At 37.8% G+C, this 20,702-nt stretch overlaps 1 protein-coding gene across 2 annotated transcripts in view; it reads left to right on the top strand.

Moving 5' to 3' along the window:
• Positions 1–20,702, top strand: part of SGCD (sarcoglycan delta) — a 415,532-nt gene that overhangs the window by 34,478 nt on the left and 360,352 nt on the right. The gene's annotated exons all lie outside the window — the stretch shown is intronic.

The raw sequence follows: 20,702 nt of genomic DNA, 5'->3' as shown, positions 1-20,702 counted from the left end.
CAGCCCAGGAGTCCTGATCTAGGGCTACCCAGATAGTTCATTGGTAAAGAACCCTTGGTGTAACTCCAGAACATTCAAGTTCAGTTTCCAGCTCCCACTTGGGCAGCTTTCAACCACCTATAACACTCCTCCTGCTGCACCTGGCATTTTTCTCTGGCCTCTGTTGGCACACTCATTCCGCATAAATAGAAATAGAGAAATATCATTAAAGCATTTCTAATCCCTTGAGAGCCCCAGATCTGTAACTGCTTTCTTCCAAGTCAGTTTCGCTCCCTCCCAGGGAATGCTGGGAGCACATGCATCCTAACAATAATGGTGTGGGCCTGGTGGCTGCTGGCCTCCTGGCTAGCCTCTCTCATGGCATTATCATAGACTATTGCAAAAGGGACCATGAGAGAACAATTTAGGAAAACATTCCATTGGCTTGTTTGTGTTTGTGTTTGTGTTTGTAGCATTCACAGCACCCTTAAAGTTTGGTAAATGGGCTCCAGGCTAATCAGGGAATTCAAGCCGTCTATCCACCCCGCCTCCTCATCGTTTGCATTCAATTAATGGGCACTTGTGAGAAAATGAAGGACAGCATCACCTCAGAACATGGCTTTGCGTCTTAGGTAATTGACTCTCATCTTGCCTTTACAGCTTTCCTTAATTGATTATGTCTCCAGATGGCCTCCAGATGGCTCCTAAAATCTATACATTTTTTTTTTTTTTTTTTGCCTCTTTTCTTTTAATGGGTGAGCAGAGGATTCTGACAAAAGATTATGTGGTTTAGTTTCCTCAACTAAATTATAGATTAATTAGTCAAAAATCTAGATCTACGGCACATCTGTGGAATTTGTACAAGCATAATTAATTTTACCTAATTACACAAATAGCTTTTCCAGGCAAATAGTAACCTTTCTCATTGCTGACCTCTGAAAGTCAGAATCCAGGATATTTGTCTACATCTCTACTTTCCATGTTGATGCTGAATCATGCTTGCATAATTTAAAATATACAACTTCTCTTTGATTTATGTGTTTTGTCACAGGAGTTAGTGATTTTCTTCTGGAAATTCTATTTTAGACTCCAGAGATGCCCTGCATAAAAGGTTTACTAGGAAAGCATCCTTTTGTTTCTATGGAAGCCAAGCAAATTAGAAATATGATTCGAGTATGTTCTTTTAAGTTCAGCACTTCTCATAAAATTACCTAGACATTTTTTCCCATCCTGTTTGAATGACAGTTCAAATTACATTGATCAGCTAAATGTCAAAAAAAAAAAAAAAAATAGCTATTATTTTTAAACCTCCTGGTATTTCTAGGATTCCTGTTACCCAGAAGAGAGATGACTTCAGCACAGACAGAGCTATACTCTTGTGATGTATTAATCTTTCCCATGCAGAAGACTTTAGGAAACTATTTAATCCATGAGCATTAGTCCCCAAATGCACGCCTTCAGGTTTGACTAGCAATTAAACTTCCTCATCCTTTCCCGAATCAGCCTTTGCACAAAAGTTCAAGCTCTGAGTTTCTCTCTCATCTCCTCTGTGGCCATTTTATTGGGGCAAGGGCATAGACTCAGAGCACATTTCAGAAGAACCAGACACTTCATTCCCAAGACATCCAGAGAATTCCACCTCTGTCACCACTCTGAGTGAATTTGTCTGTGCAACAAATGTCTGAAATAGTACCAATAGTCAGGAAATGACTGTTGGCTTGAGCCTGACTCTCAAGTCCCTTGACTGAAACCTGCAAGTTGTGCATGGACACATGGAAGACGTTCTGAGGGGATAAAAGTGGTGGTGCTGTTGGGAAGGCAATTGTAGAGACATCAGATAAAGCCAATGTACAGAGTTATACTGGGGTTGTGGCAGTAGATGCCTTAGGAACCTCTTGACTTTTACAATGACTTCTGCCTCAAGATGGTTAATGTTATGCACTGTGAATCTGCCAAGTGCTTTTTCTAGCTTTATTTCTCTAAGGTTCATTAACACCCAGTATTACAGAACCAATTCAAAAGGAACGGATTTTTGGTGCTTATCTTATTATTAGCTTCAGGGCTGTGTTCTTTATAATACATAATGAAATCCATGGGATATTTGGAATGAATGTGGTGCTTTATAAAATTGGCTTTGGGGGCATTGAGTGGCTTAGGGTTGGAAAGAACAGTGCCTAATGATTGCATGAACTGAAAGAGCTTTGGTTCATCTTCAGTTACCCATAAGTCATTGAAAAAGGAGAATGCAGTTTGTACAGGGCTTTCAAAGGAGTCTGTGAAGGCCCAATACCACTTCCGTCTTAGACACATATTACATAGGAAGATCATTTTTGGCTATGTGTTTAAAGTCAAGTCACTGTGAAGTTTTTTTCTTGCTTCTGAGAATAAGAAATGGGGACTTGCAATTGTTAATGACAGGACAGAGCTTCAAGAATAATGAGAGTCCCTCCTCTTATTCCCCAAAGACTGGTAGACACACACACTGACTTGGTAGGTTTTTTCTAAATGCTGTTCTTACTATTTTTTTCTCCAGAATTTCATAGACCCCATCACTGTGAAAGTCAGGACACTAAAGTTATGGTCTGATTTTGAAGAAAGCCCAATGTCCTGTGTATTCTTTGTCCTATCTTAACCCCAGGGCTTATTGACAAAAATGGACAGTGACAAAGAATCCAAGGAAACCCTGAATAGCTTTTTTTTTTTCCTGTAGTATTTTACCTCTCTGCAGTATGGAGTTACAAAAAAAGAATTTGTGACTTAAAAATGGTATTCCTCTCAGCCTTCTTTAGCCACCTAATAAAGAGACTGAGAAGAGAGAATAACAAAGTACTGAAGTGCCCCATATTCAAAGACTGGGGATGGGCATCAGTCTCTTGCCCATTTTTTTTTTCTTTTGATCCTTCAGACTTACACAACTAGATTGCAAGAAACACTTAAGGACAGTAAATACTGGGCAGACAAGATGGCTCAGTAGGTAGGTAAAGGTATCTGCTACCAATCCCGATCACCTGAATTTGATTCCTGAGACCCAGAATGGATAAAGAGAACTAACTGATTCCTGCAAGTTTTCCTCTAACCTGCCTTTGCGTGAATGTGTGTGTGTGTGTGTGTGTGTGTGTGTGTGTGTGTGCATGGGTATGCATGTGCACACACAGGTACATGCATATGTGTGTGCTTATGCATGTGTATACATCTATGTGTGCTTGTGCATAGTGTGAAGTCTCATCAAATTAGAAGCATCATCCCTTAACCGAAAGTTCTACAGGGCATGCTTTGTGCTTTGAGGTCTGTTTTGGGGTCTGGTCACAAAACTGACTTTTGGTAGCAGTTAGAAAAATCAATATTTCTTCCTTTGTCTTGTTTGCTCAATCTTCAATTCTCTTCACAGTCAAGGACTCTCACATATACACAAGCATGCACATATTTATTAAAACATAAATATATCTGTACATATATAGGCACAAATACCTTTATATGCATATCTATATCCTGTGCATGCATGTGTGCATGTTCATACATGTGTAAATATATGTATATGTATGTGTATACATATTCACACTCTGAGAAGCAAAGTTGGCATAAAACAACCAAATTAAAAAATAAGAGATAGCCAAGATACTTTTTCATTAAGAGATATGATTCTTATATATAAAGCTTTACAAGCAAGAGAAGGTAAGAGATTCAAAGTACAATATAAACTGGAAAAAAAAAGGCTTACCCAGTGTTCTACTACTGTGAAAAAACACCATGACCAAGGCAACTCTTATAAAAGAATGCATTTGATTAGAGGTTTGCTTACAGATTCAGAGCATCTGTCTATAACCATCAAAGTAAGAATCGTGGTAGGATGCAGGGAGGCACTGGAGTAGTGGCTAAGACCTACATAATGATCTCATGATCTGTCAGCAGAGGAAGGAAAGGAAACAGATAGGAAAGAGAAAAGATTAGGCCTGGTTTAGGCTTTTGAAACCTCAAAGCCAACCTGCAGTGTTATATGTCCTCAAACTAGGATATACCTCCCAGTCCTTTGCAAACAGTTCTATCAACTAAGGACCAAGCACTCAAACACATGTGTATATGAGAGTCATTTTATTTTATATTTTTAAATGACTTTATTTTACAAAACAAAGATAAATGTACAGATTTTAAACATTTTTGCTTAAAATTATATATTTTTGTCAGTACTGTTTTTTCAGATATTAAAATAATTTTTACATTAAACTCTGTGAATATATTTTTTAGTCAGTACTTGATTTTTTCAAGGGCTTGACAGTATGCATTGAAAACCTAATAGTTACAATGACCGTAAAGTACATGCAAAACAAAATGAAACATGGAAATAGTCAAAGTCTTCTTGTTTTGTAAATATATTTTTTTTTTGTTTTCTTTATTTCTTGGACTTCATACAGTCTGTGAGTTGTTTCTGGGGGAGTGCAAGCCTCTCGGGTTAGCATCCCAATATCAGTGACTGCATATTATGTCTGTTCTTTTGTGACTGGGTTATCTCACTCGGGATGATATTCTCTAGATGCAACCATTTTCTTAGAATTTCATAAAGTCATTGTTTCTGATAGCTGAGTAGTACTCCATTGTGTAAATGTACAACAATTTTTGTGTCCATTCATCTACTGAAGGACATCTGGGTTCTTTCCAGCTTCTGGCTATTATAAATAGAGCTGCTATGAACATTGTGGTGCATGTATCTTTGTTGTATATTGGAGTGTCTCTGGGGTATATGCCCAGAAGTGGAATAGGTGGATCTTCAGGTAGTACTATGTCCAATTTTCTGAGGAATTACCCTCAGTTTACAACCCCACCAACAGTAAAGAAGTGTTCCTCTTTCTCCACATCCTCACCAGCATCTGCTGTCATCTGAGTTTTGGATCTCGGCCAATCTGACTGGTGTGAGGTGGAATCTCAAGGTTGTTTTGATTTGCATTTCCCTGGTGGCTAAGGATGTGGAGCACTTCCTTAGATGTTTCTCAGCCATTCGATATTCCTCAATTGAGAACGTTTTGTTTAGCTTTGTACCCCATTTTTTAATAGGGTTGTTTGATTCTCTGGTGTCTAGCTTTTTGAGTTCCTTGTATACCTTGGATATTAGCCCTCTATCTGATGTGGAGTTAGTAAAGATCTTTTCCCATTCTGTTGGCTGCCATTTTGTTTTCTTGACAATGTCCTTAGCCTTACAGAAACTTTGCTATCTCATTAAGTCCCATTGTTAATATTTGACCTTAGAGCACAAGCCATTGGTGTTTTGATCAGAAAATTTTCTCCTGTGCCTATGTGTTCTAAGGTTTTCCCTACTTTCTCATCTAATAGTTTCAGTGTACCTGGTTTAATGTGGAGATCTTTGATCCACTTACACTTGAACTTTGTACAAGGAGATAAGAAAGGGTCTATTTTCATTCTTCTGCATTCTGAGTGCCAGTTGGACCAACACCATTTGTTGAATAGACTGTCCTTTTTCCATTGAATGTTTACAGCCTTGTTAAAAAATCAGGTGACCATATATGTGGGGACTCATTTCTGGGTCTTCTATTCTATTCCATTGATCCATGTGCCTATTTCTGTACCAGTACCATGCAGTTTTCAGCACAGTTTTAAGCACATTGCCTTGTAATATAGCTTGAGGTCAGGGATAGTGATTCCCGCAGATGTTTTCTTGTTGTTGAGGATGGATTTCGCTATTCTAGGTCTTTTGTTATTCCAGATGAAATTGCACATCGCTCTTTCCAACTCAATGAAGAACTGGGTTGGAATTTTGATGGGGATTGCATTGAATCTGTAGATTGCTTTTGGTAAGATGGCCATTTTTAAAATGTTGATCCTTCTAATCTATCAGCATGGGAGATCTTTCCATTTTCTGAGATCTTTCTTGATTTCCTTTTTTAGAGGTTTGAAGTTCTTGTCATACAGGTCCTTCACTTGCTTAGTTAGAGTCACACCAAGGTATTTCATAGTTTATGTGACTATTGTGCATGGTATCTTTGACATAATTTCTTTCATGTATGAGTATTTTAAATGATTATAGGATTCCCATAGAATGGATAGAATGATGATCACACAATGGTATATCTTCTGAGCAATGTATATGAGATGTTCTCATTGAGAGCCTGAAGACATACATCCTGATAAAGCATCATACTACTGTGTTGTCAGTACCATCTCCATTCTGTGGATATTTGTGTAGAAGTAAATTCATGTGCATGGCGATGGATGATGTATCACAGAGCAGATGCCTTTGTTTTTCTTTCTTTGCTTTCTTCATTCTTTCTTTCTTTGTTTCTTTCTTTGCTCTCTCCTTTCTTTATTTCTTTCTTTCTTTCCTTCCTTCTTTCCTTCTTTCTTTCTTTTTTTCTTTTTTTCCTTCCTTCATTCTTTCTTTCCTTCTTTCCTTTTTTCCTTCTTTCCTTCTTTCTTTCTTTCTTTCTTTCTTTCTTTCTTTCTTTCTTCCTTTCTTCCTTTGAAATTGTTTGAGATAGGGTCTTTTTTTTGATTCTGCCTAGGTGTGCTCTAGGATACCTGGCTTGTAAGCTTTTGGTGATTCTGCTTTTGTCTGCTCCCCATCCCCTTGTAGAAGTGCTGGGATTACAGGTGCATACCACAACATCCACATAGATCTCAGAGACAAAATTAATTCCTCACATTTGTATGACAGATGCTGTAAGAACTGAGCCATATCCCCAAACCCCACAAACAACTTTCAATTCAAAATATTTATGTTGATCCAGTATTTTTTCCTTTAGAAGAAAGCAGAAATCAAGAGACTACCTAGATAGTTTATTAAAGAAAAATTAAATTCTAAAATGTTCTCAAGTAGTTTATCTTGCATACAGAAGAAAACTGAGAGAGTTCCTTATGTAGCTTAAGTTTCACATCACAAATCTTCCACTGGCTTGTTCTAGCCAACAAAGAAATAAATACAAAATAAAACCATCAAATAAAATGCTACATAAAAAAATGGAACCATCAATGTACAAGATGTTTATAAATATTTTCTGCAAATTATAAACTGTGAATTGCCATTTTAAATACTAGGGCATTGTTTCACATACATAAAATGTCCCTATTTCATTGTCATCAAACATAAAGGGGTAGAGATATAGGGTGCAGAGAAGAATGTATGGCTGTAGAGACGCAAGTTCACATGTTACCACTTATCTAGGAACCTCTCAAACATGACAGTTTCTGTCTTCCTTGGGCAGTTGAAATGTGGTTTAAAGCATTAAAAATAAAAATAGTATCAAGTAATACATATTTGATAGGCTTTGTAGAGAGAGGAGGGAGGTATAATTGAATATCAATTAGCATAATACACCAAGTAGATCTTCAAACAAGAAGGAAGGGTATCCGGATTAATTTAGAATGCCCCACTCCTGGTGACTGGCTAATCATCCTCTTTCATAGAGTTAGTCTTACGGTGTCATGGCAAATCTAGACATGAAGAATAACATTTAGTAGTAGATACTTGTCAAGAAAGGGCATTTATATAATGTGAACTACTCCCCATGTAATATAGGGCCCCATACACATGGATTGCACTAACACAAAGAACAATGCAGTGAGCTTAATAGTTTGTAGTGGTGCCATGAGATTTATGTACTCAGAATGCACTTTGTGTCAGGAATGGTTTTCATGAATTCCAAACTATGTTTGGCCTTTATAAATGCTTCATAATCTGAAAACTTAATTATTTTGAGACCATGCTATGTAACCCAAACTCAATACTCTTGCCTACATGATATGATCATAGGCATGTGTCACTCTGGTTTCTTGTATTCTAAGTAAGAATAGACTTTGGTGTGTTTATTAACCCTTCTAGGATTTAGATTTATCTTCATTGCCTCTGTTCTATGCTGTGTACTTTAACACATAATTCTACCTTCTGCTCTGAAAGTCTCTCTCTCGGTAATATTCTAACCCAGAACACAAAGTAAAATGGTTGTTTGTTTCTCATGATGCATTTGTTATTCTTTAGAAGCCTCTGTTGCTTCAGTTTTAAGAAGCAGTAATTGTTCATTTGCCTGAAGGCAGTAAGGGTAGACCAGATGGTTTATTGAAAACCTTTCTTGTTCTATGATTGTGTGTATGGCTATATGTATGAATTACAAGATTTAATTTTCATGAACAACTTAACAAATTATTAATCTTTCAGAGAAATAGTCAGTAGTTGGTAAATTTTCTACTAGTTCTGGGCTTAAAATTGACTTGTCTAGCTTATTGATACTTCGTTCAGATTTGTGTTGGTGTTGTATATTTCCACCTGCCATTCAAAGATGCTGAAATTGACAAAATATAGGACTTTGAATTAGGATCTGAGACACCACTGAAAGTATTGCATTTGAAATGGCCTGCAATTCACTTAGCTTACTTGTAGGATAAAAGGCTCAGATTAGAGGTGATAGCCATTGGCCAAAGTGCTTGGCAGACACATGCTTTGAGACCTATAAAGTGTGACGATTTAACTGGACAGAGTTTTTCATTTGAAAGCAGTCATACTTCCTGGTTTTACCACTGCCTTCTCCACTTCCCACTGTAGGATACCAGTCTATGATCTTACTCCATGCCTCTCATTAATGTTTTTTTTCTTTCTCACTCTTTTTGGAAGCAAATAGTAGAGACAATTAAAAGTTGGGGGAATAAGTGAAGTTTTAAGCTTTGGAGTTCAGATTCCTAGTATTTGGGAGTTCTCTTTATTGGTAAAGTGGTGAAATCGCAGGCTCAAAGTCCTGAGTTCCATGCTCAACACAATAAACAAACAAACAAAGCAATAGGAATAAAACCAATGATTGGTTTGTTCTTCAAATTCTGAATATAAGTATCCAAAAGGTGTGTGTGTGTGTGTGTGTGTGTGTGTGTGTGTGTGTGTGCTTATATGTATCTGTGCCCAGGTTCAGTTATGTATGAGCAAGCATGTTCCTATAATGTGCAATAAGGGCTAAGAACTTGTTGACTCATTGATATGGATTTATGTGGAGACAAAATCAAGCTACAAAGTCACACTGGGACGTTTCTAAATGGGCTTTAAGATAGAAATAGAACTACTTGTCTCCAGGTACTCTTTTTTCACATTCATTATTTTGGTCTGAACTGAACCAAAATGGTTCTAATGGTCTCAGTCACAAGAGATAATACAAGTTGTCTAACTTGGTTAAGTTCTTTTCTGCTCTAAATCGTTACTGATTCACCATTTCATGGCTGTGCCAGGTGTTCTAGGAAGCTCCTTCCTTAAAGGTCAGTTACTCTCCAGAAGTGCTCAGCATCCACTACTAAAATTATAGGTTCTGCTTTGTGACCTTGGGAGAATAATTATTTGTCACACAGCTCAAAAGGCTGGGGTCTAAAGAGAGAGATACCTTGGTGTATAATGCCAGGAAAAATCAGAGTGCCATAAATGTAAACATGCAGGAAAATGAAGACCATGTCATTTGCTACTAACAAGGGTGCAGAATTTTCTATATGCCTAAATATTTAACAATTCCATGTATTCTGACTTGCATCTTCCTCTTAGGAGACAGAGGAATCAGTCATTATCACCAATCCATTGCAGATGCAGAACCAGGCTGAGTTCTGAGTAAGACACTCACCTGTCTAGAAGCATTTTCAGAGACTACCCAGTATTTCATGGAGGGCACATAACTATTCTGTACCACTCTGGTACCCAATGAATGATTTATGCATCTTATTCATTTATGATGATGTTAGGATGCCTGACAATAAGTTCCCTGTAAATGTTGACATGAGATCCCCTTTGTCACCTGCTTGGGATGCTGGGATAATACATACAAGGCCGAACTACACATTTCACCAGGGAGTGAGATAGGTGGGTGACACTTTTCTTTTTACGGTGCAGTTTAAGAGAGATTGCTTTGTGACATGCATAGCCATGAGAAATAGAGCAATTCTGTGAGCAAGTGTAAGTCGAATGAGTCTATAAGAGGAATATGTGTACTCAGCAAAGCAGTAAGCATTCAAAACTAATTGGCCTCTAATTACTAAGATTCATGAGAGGGTGAAAGCTTTGTTTTCTCCCATTACAAACTGGTAAGCAGATGATTTTTGTATTGAAGGCTATTTCCTCCTGATGACACACAGTTTACTAGGTTCAGTGCTCACCTTTACCCCACTCCAGTCAAGGAGAATAATTCTTCCTTATTTAGGAAATACATCATTCTCCCTTTCTTATATTTATTCTATATAGATAGAACTGTGTCTATGTTTACATACCTCAGGACTATTTTGAGCAGAACTGATAATCCTCTGGAGTTTGTATTAATACCATATTCTGGCTCTGGTTATGATTTTAGCCTCTGGACATAGTTATTAGCTGATACTTGATTTGAGGAATATTTTTATATGGTGGAGGCATGAGATTAACGATATGCAATTAAGGCTACTTTATACTAAGAACAAAATGATGATAGGATTGTAGTTGTAGGTTTCCTCATATAATACTTAGAAGAACAGAGAGAGAAAGTCAAGTACAAGCTTTAAAATCAAGTGGCAAGAGATTTTCTGCGAGAGACCTTTAGGTGGGATGGTTATGACAAATTGGAGATAGGGAGACTCAGGTGGCTGGTGTCCTCAGGTTTTGGTGTCCCTAGGCTTTGGTGTCCCTAGGCTTTGGTGTCCCCAGGCTTTACAGTGTTTCCTTTAATAGAGGTGAGGATGAAGCTTCCTGTAAGATCTATAACCAAGCACATTGGAGCCCACCTTAGGTTTGCTGAGTCAACCAGAATTTTTCCTGGATGGTACTGAGATGCTCAGTTCTTTGTCCTTCCCCTGTCCCTCAGCTATTTTTACCATGACCACAGGAACCCGGCCTTGCTTTATCTCATATAATTAATCCACAAAGACTTCTACAAGCCATTCCTTATATAACTTCTCTCTCTTTTGTTAGACATTTTTATGCTTCTATCATATATGACATACTGACCAAAGTTCTTCCTCCCTTCTTTCCCCCACATCCCCTCTAACCTAGGTCAAATCCCCTCTATCTCACCTCAGAAAAGAGTAGGCCTCTTAGAGTCATCAGCAACCATGGCATAACAAGCTATAATAAGACCAGGCGCATGTAATCACATCAATGTTAGACAAGGCAAGCTAGTAGGAAAAAATGGGTTCCATAAGTAGGAAAAAATCAGGGATAGACACTCCCACACCTCAGCCCCACTCCAGCTTCTACTGATAGGATTCCCACCGGACACCAGTCTACTCTGCTATAACAGATGTGTAGAGGACCAAGGTTGAGGACCAAGGTCAGACCTTAACAGGCTCTGTGATCTTTGTGAGTCCTCATGAGTCCCAGTCAGTTGATTTTGTGGACTATGTTCTCCTGGTATGTTCCTCACCCCTCTGGGTCCTCTGATACCTCCTCCTCCTCCAACTCCTCCTTCAAAGGACTCCGGGGATTCTGCCTAATGCTTGACTGTGATTCTCTGCTACTTTGACAGGTGTAAGACAGAATCTCAAAGTCGTTTTGATTTGCATTTCCCGAAAGCTAAGGATGTTGAACATTTCTATTTATTTATCTATTTATCTATCTATCTATCTATCTATCTATCTATTTATTTATTTATTTACATTCCAGACACTGTTCCTCATCAAGGCATTCCCCTCACAGAGTCTCTCACCCCCCCACCCCATTTCCTTGCCTGTTCTTTTCTGAGAGGGTGCTCCCACCCAGATATCACCCCATCCTGGTGAATCAAATCTCTGCCAGAATAGGCATATCCTCGCCCACTGATACCACGCAAGGCAGCCCTGTTGGGGAACAGATACCACAGACAGATTAAGACAAGCTGAAGCTTTAAGGAAAGCCTCTGCTCCAGTTCCTTGGGGGGTCACAGATAAAAACTTATCTGCATGTTTGCTACCAGGGATCTTGTTACAGCCATGTATGTTCTTTGGTTGGTGGCTCAGTCTCTGAGAGCTTCCATATTATGTTGAGTATTCTTTCAAGGTTTGTAAAGAATTGTGTTGGAAATTTGATAGGGATTCTATTGAATGAACAGCTTGCTCTTAGTAGAATGGTCAATTTTTTTACTATGTTAGTCCCACTGATCCATGAGGATGGGAGAGCTTTCCACTTTATGAAGTCTCCTTCGAAGCCTCAGTCCTTAAGGGGAAAAAAAGGAAATGAAAATGAAAAAAAAATATGTATTCATCATATATTATTATGTAATAAATTTTGTGAGCTATAATAGTATTTTATAAAATAAAAACATTTTTTAAACGGCTTGGAGTTATTATCATACAGGCCACTTTTCCACATGTATCTATTGTGTAGGATGTTTCCCTGACTGCTTCTCAGCCTGTTCATCATTTGTATATAGGAGAAATACTGACTTTTTTTTTCTTGTTCTTGTTAATCTTGTATTCAGCCACTTTGTTTGTTTTTGGTTTGACTAGGAATGCCCCCACAAATCCATATGTTTAAATATTTGGCCAAAGGGAGCAATGGAACTATTAGGAAGTGTGGCCTGTTTGGAGGAAGTGTGTCATTTTAGACATGGGTTTTGGGGTCACCTATGCTCAACTATACCCATATCAAGATATATAACTCTCAGCCCCTTCTCCAGCACCATTTCTGACTGGATGCTACCATGATTCCCACCATGATGATAATGGACTAAACCTCTGAAACTATAAGCCAGCTCCAACCTAACATTTTCTTAAAAGGTGCCTTGGAGATGGTATCTCTTCACAGCAATAAAATCCTAACTAAGGCATTGGTGAATGTCTTTATCAGCTACAGGAATCCCTTGTAGAATTTTTGGATTTGTTTTATGTATACAATCATACCATCTATGGATAGTGATACTGACTCTTTCCTTTCTATTCTGGGACCCCTTTATTTCCATTAGTCCTTCTATGCTTCATCTAGAACTTCAAGTACTCCATTGTATAGGCATCATGATAAGATAGAAAGAGAGAGAGAAACAGAGGAAGGAAGAGGGGAAGAGGGAGGGAGAGGGAGAGGGAGGAGGGGAGGGAATGGGAGGAGAGGAAGTAAGGAGGGGAAGGGAGAAGGAGGAGAGGGAGAGAGAGAGAGAGAGAGAGAGTTAAGAGATGCTTATCATGTTCCTGATATTAGTGAAATTGCTTTGAGGTTTTTCCCATTTAATTTGACTGGCTATGTAGGCTTGCTGTAAATTACCTTTGATGTGCTTAGGTATGTCCCTTGTATTCCTGATCACTCCAAGACTTTTATCATAAACTGTGTGCTTTGATAGTTTTTAAAGTACTTGGCTTTGTTTTTGTTTTGGGATGGTCTAAAACCTAATCTCAACTATAGGAAGAAAGAAAATTTAGATTTTTGATATCCCATGCCATAGACATGATGCCCATTTATTTCAGAAAGAAAACAAGTTAGAAAGCTGTCATTTTTATCCTAGCCAGCTTATTACATCTATATAAGTATGGGGAGCAGGCTAGAAGATGGGCTTATACGCACATTACCTATGGGAATAATTTCCCTTTCCAATCATGGCTGACCTGGAGTTTGAACTTACATCATCAACCTTGGTGGAAGGTGCTTTTACTAGCCAGGCCATCTTGACACCGTGTGTTTTACTCATTTTAAATGCATCTCTGTCTAGTGTTAAAAGTTATCAATAAGGAGCAGGGTCGTTCATGCTTTCCCTTCAGATCTTCTGTATTGAAGATATATAAATATATATATTTATATATATAGATATATATATCAATATATATATATATCTTTTTCTGACCTGTTTCCATTAAAACTGCCTTAATGCAGATCACGTTTTATGAAATGGAGAGAAATGTAGTAATTTGCTTCTTCTTTTGTACAGTACCCAAGAGGTGCAGTCCTAATTCTTGATGACAAGCAATGTTTGGTTTTTAATTTTCTAGCTAAGAGTCACTCATCATTCATTTGGCCATGTTTGCACTGGCTTCATTTGTGTTGGTGTTAGAAAGCATGACTTTTAGACAATTTACAGAAAACTGTAATTTCCTCTAAAAGGCATTTGTAAGGGAGGACACTTGCCAATCCAATTACATTGTAAACTTTCCATGTCTTTTTTTGTAACCTCCAATAATTTTGCCAGGCCTTAAAGAGAAACATGATCCATGCTATTTTTATATCTTCTCCTAGTCAATGCTAATTTCAGTTTTAATGTTCTCCCTTTCGTATTTCCTTGCCTATGATTTGGTAAGAGTTATATTTAATCACTTAAGAATAAGTAGTGTATTAAAAGTGCTACAGGCTAGCCTATATTTGGGAGTTGGGGGAATTACTCTATTTAAGAATTAATTTAACAAGTGTCTATTATACATTTTACTCTCGAACTTCACCAGGGTACCTTCCATCTGCATGGAAGCATTTAGTCTTTATTAAATAGAAGATATTCAGCCTAAATTTAGAGACGACAAAAGTGAGCAAAATCTCCTAAAGTTCGCAGAAATCCTGACTCTGACTGTAATAACTACAATGTTTAAGATATTCAGGATTTTATCAAGGAAATAAAAATAGATGTCAATTATCACTGGGATGCTGCCACTTGCTTTTAGATATTTTAAAGCCATTTAAACAGTAAAATGAGTTCTATGAAAGAGATTGTTGCTAATTCAAGCCAAGAGGTCACCATGCTATGGGTGATGTATCTGTCTAGTTGTATTTTATTTCTTGATATTGTAGGTATTATATTATACGTGTGTGTGCACACGAAGAGTAGAGTCTGATGCTAGGTGGCTTACATAATTTCTCTCCAACAGAGCATTTTGATCATGGGTTGCTGACAAGGAGAGGAGACAAAGAAAATACTAGCTACAAAGTGATGTGATATGGTGTCAGTAGTTGTTGGATCTTTGTGATGTAGAGAAACTGGTTTAAAAAAATAAAGCTATGGAAAGAGAGGTTTATGAAATAAGAAGGTGGGACCTTCTGAGGGAAGAAATAGTTAACAGTGCACAAGTATACATACGTCAGCATCTCCTCTGCTTTATCTTGGTCATTTCATGCCTTTGCCTAAAAACTACTTCACTCAAGATAACTATGCTGTAGGTCCACCCCCCCCCAACAACTTGGCTTTGTTATGGCCAAGCTTTGGAACAACTTTGGAACTTTAGGGTCAAAGCAACATCATAACTGGTTGTCTTCAGCTTCAAAACAGTTACCTGTGTAGAAAATATGAGGGGGCTGTGTCAGGACTGAAATATTAGTAGTTTTCTTCAAGAGTAGCTATTGACTCTTCAGCCATTCACCTCCAACAGCAAAAGGTTTCTAGCCTTTCTGCTTCTCTTTACTTTTACTTCCTTTTTTGAGATTATAATTTAATTACATCACTTCTCCCTTTCCTTCCTCTGACAAAAGCCTCCCATACACTTTTCCCTACTCTCTTTCATACTTATGGTCTCTTTTTCATTAATTGCTATATGTCCATAAACACCACCTGTTCAAGCTGTATAATGCTACCTATATATAAATTACCAGGTAATCTATTTGGCACTGGTCAATCAATTGGTGTTCTTTCATGGACAAATCCACTCTCCCACTGGCAGCTTCCCTTGGGGGCCTATAGTGCTTTATGTAATGTTGAAGCTATGTGGGATTCTTCCTATCTTGTTTTGGAATGTCTGTTGGTATCATGCTCATTCAGGTCATGTTTGGGTTATCATGTTGGGCATTTTGTGGGTGTAGCTATTGGCATTACTAGAAAACCCAACTGCACAGCAAATACCTCTCCTCAATGATTACAGACAGGTCCCAAGGGTCAAGAGAGACTTGAAGATTTTCACTGAGATTACCAGTTTTTGATGTTATCTCATTTTTTATTCTCATGTTCTTGTCCCAGTTTCTTCTTTCTTCTTTCCCATTTACCTCTCATCTCTGTCTTTCTGTATACCCATCCCACCTAGGCTTTTTAAGACCTATCTGTGAGTGAACATTTGTGTAGATTTCTTAATATAACTATTGTGTAGTATAAGTGTGTAGCAGAAATTACACAGTGGCACATACCTGTAGTTTCTATGCTTGAAAGGCAGATGCCAGAAGATGAAGCATTTAAGGCTATCCTGGGCTAGCCAGCAAGTTTCAGCTCAGCTCATCCTATATAGTAATTCGCTGTCTCTATAAAATAACAGAAAGCTAAGGTTGTCATGTCTATGCCCAACACTCCAGTTACTTTCATTCTAACCACAGACCCAAGAACACTTCTGCGTATCAACCATGTCAGATATTGATATTCTTATACTACTGTGACTCTATTATATAACCTATAGTCCACATTCAAATCTTATCAGTGGCTGTGCAGTGCCTTTCACAGTGTGTTCTTCACAAGTGCTTGCCAATGTAGTCGTGATAGTATTTGCAGCCCCACATTCTGGCTTGTAATAAAGTCACTGGAGAACCTTCAGACAGAAGAAAGGTCACTTATACACAGTATTAAATTCTTGATCTTATCCTTTATATGTGAGCATTCTCCAAAGTTTTTCCCATAAAATATTTCCTGCAGCAACTTTTGTGGGAAATAAAGTTGTTGAGATCAAAGCTGGGAGTTTACAATGTCCTCACCCGCATTGTTCTACTCAGGGATGTGACAAACACTAGCTTCTGAAAGTCAGCACTTGCAGGTTTATACTATAGATAGACCTGTCACTTGATTAACCTAGAATTTCTATAGTTGAACATGGACCATCAGTCAGGTTTCTGAATCTACCAATAGACTTAATTTTCTATTTTCACAGTATTCATTTCACTCCTTGGTTATTTTTTTTCTTGTTTGTTTTGTTCTTATAGGTGTCATCTCATGTGGCCAAGACTGGCCTTGAATTCATTAAGTATGTATTCAGGAATGCTTCCCACCCACATTTCCCAAGTCCTCCTTTGTATGGGATTGTGCTACCAGGACTCAAGTGCACTTTAATTTTTTTTTAAATTTTGAACTGATCAAATTTATTTTGGGGGCACTGAAAGTGACTGCCACACCTTAAAACAAAGTTCTCCTTATGACTCAATCATTCTTATTCCTCATGCATAGGCACTTGAAGAAACAATCATAGGTCTTCCTAGTAGTACATAGCAGAGTAGAAAGAAAATAGATCCAAACAGCATTTACCAGAATAGTTTCTGGCTCACTTACTTGCTTTCATTAGTAGGGTCATCTAAGGGCTTTGTTGAGGAAACTAATCTTAAGGAAGGTTTTCAGGTTTTTTATTTTTAGTAATTGCTCATCTTTAGTATTCCTGCCTGCACATACAACTAGGAGTATAACAGAGTAGAAAGTAAAAACGTGTAGGGAAATAGTGTGGGGTTGGCCTACATTATTAACACAAACATCTCATTGGTGAGAATTTGACCACATCCATATGATGAATAAAAGAAAGGAAAGAAAGAAAAATTGTTCCTGGTTAGATAATTGCTTCCTGGTAGTAAACTTCACTGGGATAACTAATGCACTCTATTAAATTGGGATGACCAGCAAACATATGCACCCTTTATAAAGGAAATCACTAATGCTGGATGGTGGTGGCAAATACGAGCACTCAGGAGTTAGAGGCAAGTGGATTACTGAGTTTAAGGCCAGTCTGGTTTAGGGTGAGTTCCAGAACAGCCAGGGACACACAGAGAGAGACTCTGTTTCAAAATCCGAATACATAATAATAATAATAATAATAATAATAATAATAATAATAATAATAATAATAATAATAATAACAATAATAATAAACAGCAGAAACCACAAGAGAAAGAAATGAAGTAACTAAATTCAAGCCTAAGAGTTGGAAGTAGACTTAGATAACTCACCATAGTACTATTCCTTTACTTCTTTATCAAGTATGGTTGGATCCTTGGTATCTAAGAAGTCTGTTTCCAGGGATCTAATCAACAGTGAATGAGATATTAATGAAAAAAAAACTATACTGAACATGTATAGACTTATATTTCTCATCATCATCCCCTAAACATTACAAGTTGCACTGGCTTGTTTCCTGTCAACTTGACACAAGCTGGACTTATCATGGAGAAAGGAGCCTCTGTTGAGGAAATGCCTCCATGAGATCCAGCTGTAAGTCATTTTCTCAACTAGTGATCAAGTGGGGAGGGTCCAGTCCATTGTAGGTGGTGCCATCCCTGGGCTAGTAGACAGAGCTGAGCAATCCAGTTAGTAACATCCCTCTATGGCCTCTGCATCAGCTCCTGTATCCTGACCTGCTTGAGTTCTAGTCCTGACTTCCTTTGGTGATAAGCAATGTGGAAGTATAAACTGAGTAAACCCTTTCCTCCCCAACTTGCTTCTTGGTCATTATGTTTTGTGCAGGAATAGAAACCATGACTAAGAAACGAGGTAACATGGATTTGCATAATGCTCATATATCTTTAGGTATTAGTTTATAGCTCCTGACTTTATAGGAAGATATGCACCATTTACATACAAGTAGTGCACATTTAATATAAGGGTCCAGAGCATCTGTGGATTGTTTTACCCATAGCTGTCCTAGAAACTGTTACCAGAGCAAACTGTTGACAACTGTGTTGTCTATATACATGTGCAGTTTTTTAAAGTCTGATTTTGTGCTTTTAGTAAGACATTGAGCTTTTTATACTCTATCAACTTACTGTGGGATTAGCATCAAAAGTGCTGAATGTGCTGTTTAAATAGTTAGATAAAGAATTTGTTTAAAAGGCTATAGCTTTCATTTGTTGACAGAAAATGGTGAAATCTAGAAGAGTGATGATTTTATATACTTTGAATTATGTTGGGTAAATAAGACTAAGAAAGAGATGGGAGTCAAAAACCATTTATCATTGAAAATAACGGCAAGACTTAAAAAGTGGGGCTTAGCTCTCTAACGGGTCCCACAAGACACACATACTGTAAAACCACTAAGGTTGAAAATAAAACATTAGAGAGAGAATATCTCTATTTAAAATTCCAACCCCCATGTTAAAATATAAATTAGAGCTGTGAGAATAATGAACTTAATATGTACTATTTAATTAAACTTTAAGATCATTAGTTAGTCTAATTAATTCATCTGATGAGAATGAGAATATTAGCAGTGTGGTTCTGAACTCTTGGAGTACAATTTTAGATTTGAAGAGAGTAATTTAATAGTATTCAACATTGGTTGTTTACACTGCAAAATAAATTGGCTATTTTATGGGAATCAAACTCCTATTACATTAAAAAATTATTCTGATTCTTGTTGCTCTACTTTGTAAACTAACCTGAAAGTAGAATTTTTAAAAGATTTTTTTCAGAGCTAAACAAAGAATTCTCAGCTGAGGAACATCTAATGGCTGAGAAGCACCTAAAGAAACATTGAATATCCCTAATCATCAGGGAAATGCAAATCAAAACAACCCTGAGATTCCACCACACAACAGTTAGAATGGCTAAGATCAAAACCTCAGGTGACAGCAGATGCTAAAGAGGATGTGGAGAAAGAGGAACACTCCTCCACTGTTGGTGGGGTTGAAAGCTGGTACAGTCACTCTGAAAATCAGTCTTGTGGTTTCTCAGAAAACTGGACATATTACTACCTGAAAACCCAGCTATTTTACTCCTGGGCATATTCCCCAAAGATGCTCCAACATATAACAAGGACACATGGTCCACCATGTTCATAGCAGCCTTATTTATAATAGCCAGATGCTGGAAAGAACCCAGATGTCCATCAACAGATGAATGAAGACAGAAACTGTGGTACATTTACACAATGGAGTACTTCTCAGCTATTAGAAACAATGACTTTATGAAATTCCTAGGAAAATAGATGCATCTAGAGACTATCATCCTGAGTGAGGTAACCCAGTCACAAAAGAACACATATGGTGTGCACTTACTGATAAGCAGATACTAGCTCTGAAAAGCTCTGAATAGCCAAGAAACAAATAACAGACATTATGAAGCTCAAAAAGAAGGAAGGCCAAAATGGGGATGTCTCAGTCCTTCTTAGAAAAGAGAACAAAGCTCTCATGTGAGGAAATGCAAGGTGAAATACAGGAACAGGGATTGAAGAAAAGATCACTCAGAAGCTGCCTCACCCAGGGATCCACCACATATATAGTCACCTAATCCAAGTACTATAGCTGATCCCAAAAAGTACTTGCTAGCAGAAAGCAGATAGAGATGCCACCTCAGGGACTATGGAAGAGTCAGATAGATAGAGCTGAGCATGCTTGCAGCTAACCGTCGGTCTGAACTTAGGGATCCCAATGAGGTTGCTAAAGAAAGGACCAAAAGAGCCAAAAAGGGTTGCAACCTCATGGAAAGATAACAACATTATCAACCAACCAAACCCTCCAAAACTCCCATGAAGTAAAACACCAAGCTTTGTGCACACATTGAGAGACCTATTTATTCAGGTGCATATGTAGCTGAAGATAGTAGTGTCTGGCATCAATGTGAGAAGAGGCCTTTGTTCCAGAGAGGGCACATTTTCTCAATGTAGGGGAATGCCAAGTCAATGGGGTGGAGAGGGTGTCAGAAGGGAGTGCACCTTTGTGAAGACAAATGGAGGGGGAGGGGGTATGGGAGCTGGCAGGGTAAAGAGATAATATTTCAAATGTAAATACAGAGTATCTAATAAAACAAAACAAAACAAAACAAAAAGATTTATTTATAATGTTTCTGTTTTGTTTAAATAATTGTAAGTACCATAAGAAAAAGCTTTGTTTTTGTTTTGGTCATGTCTGAAATCTTAAAAGCTAGTCGTATATGGCAGGTAGAAGACACAGAGTATGTGAA

The sequence above is a fragment of the Micromys minutus genome, assembly GCF_963924665.1.
Source record: "Micromys minutus genome assembly, chromosome: 10".
Taxonomy (NCBI): Eukaryota; Metazoa; Chordata; class Mammalia; order Rodentia; family Muridae; genus Micromys; species Micromys minutus.
Note: the sequence above shows the minus strand (reverse complement) of the source record. Positions and strands in the feature narration are given on the sequence as shown.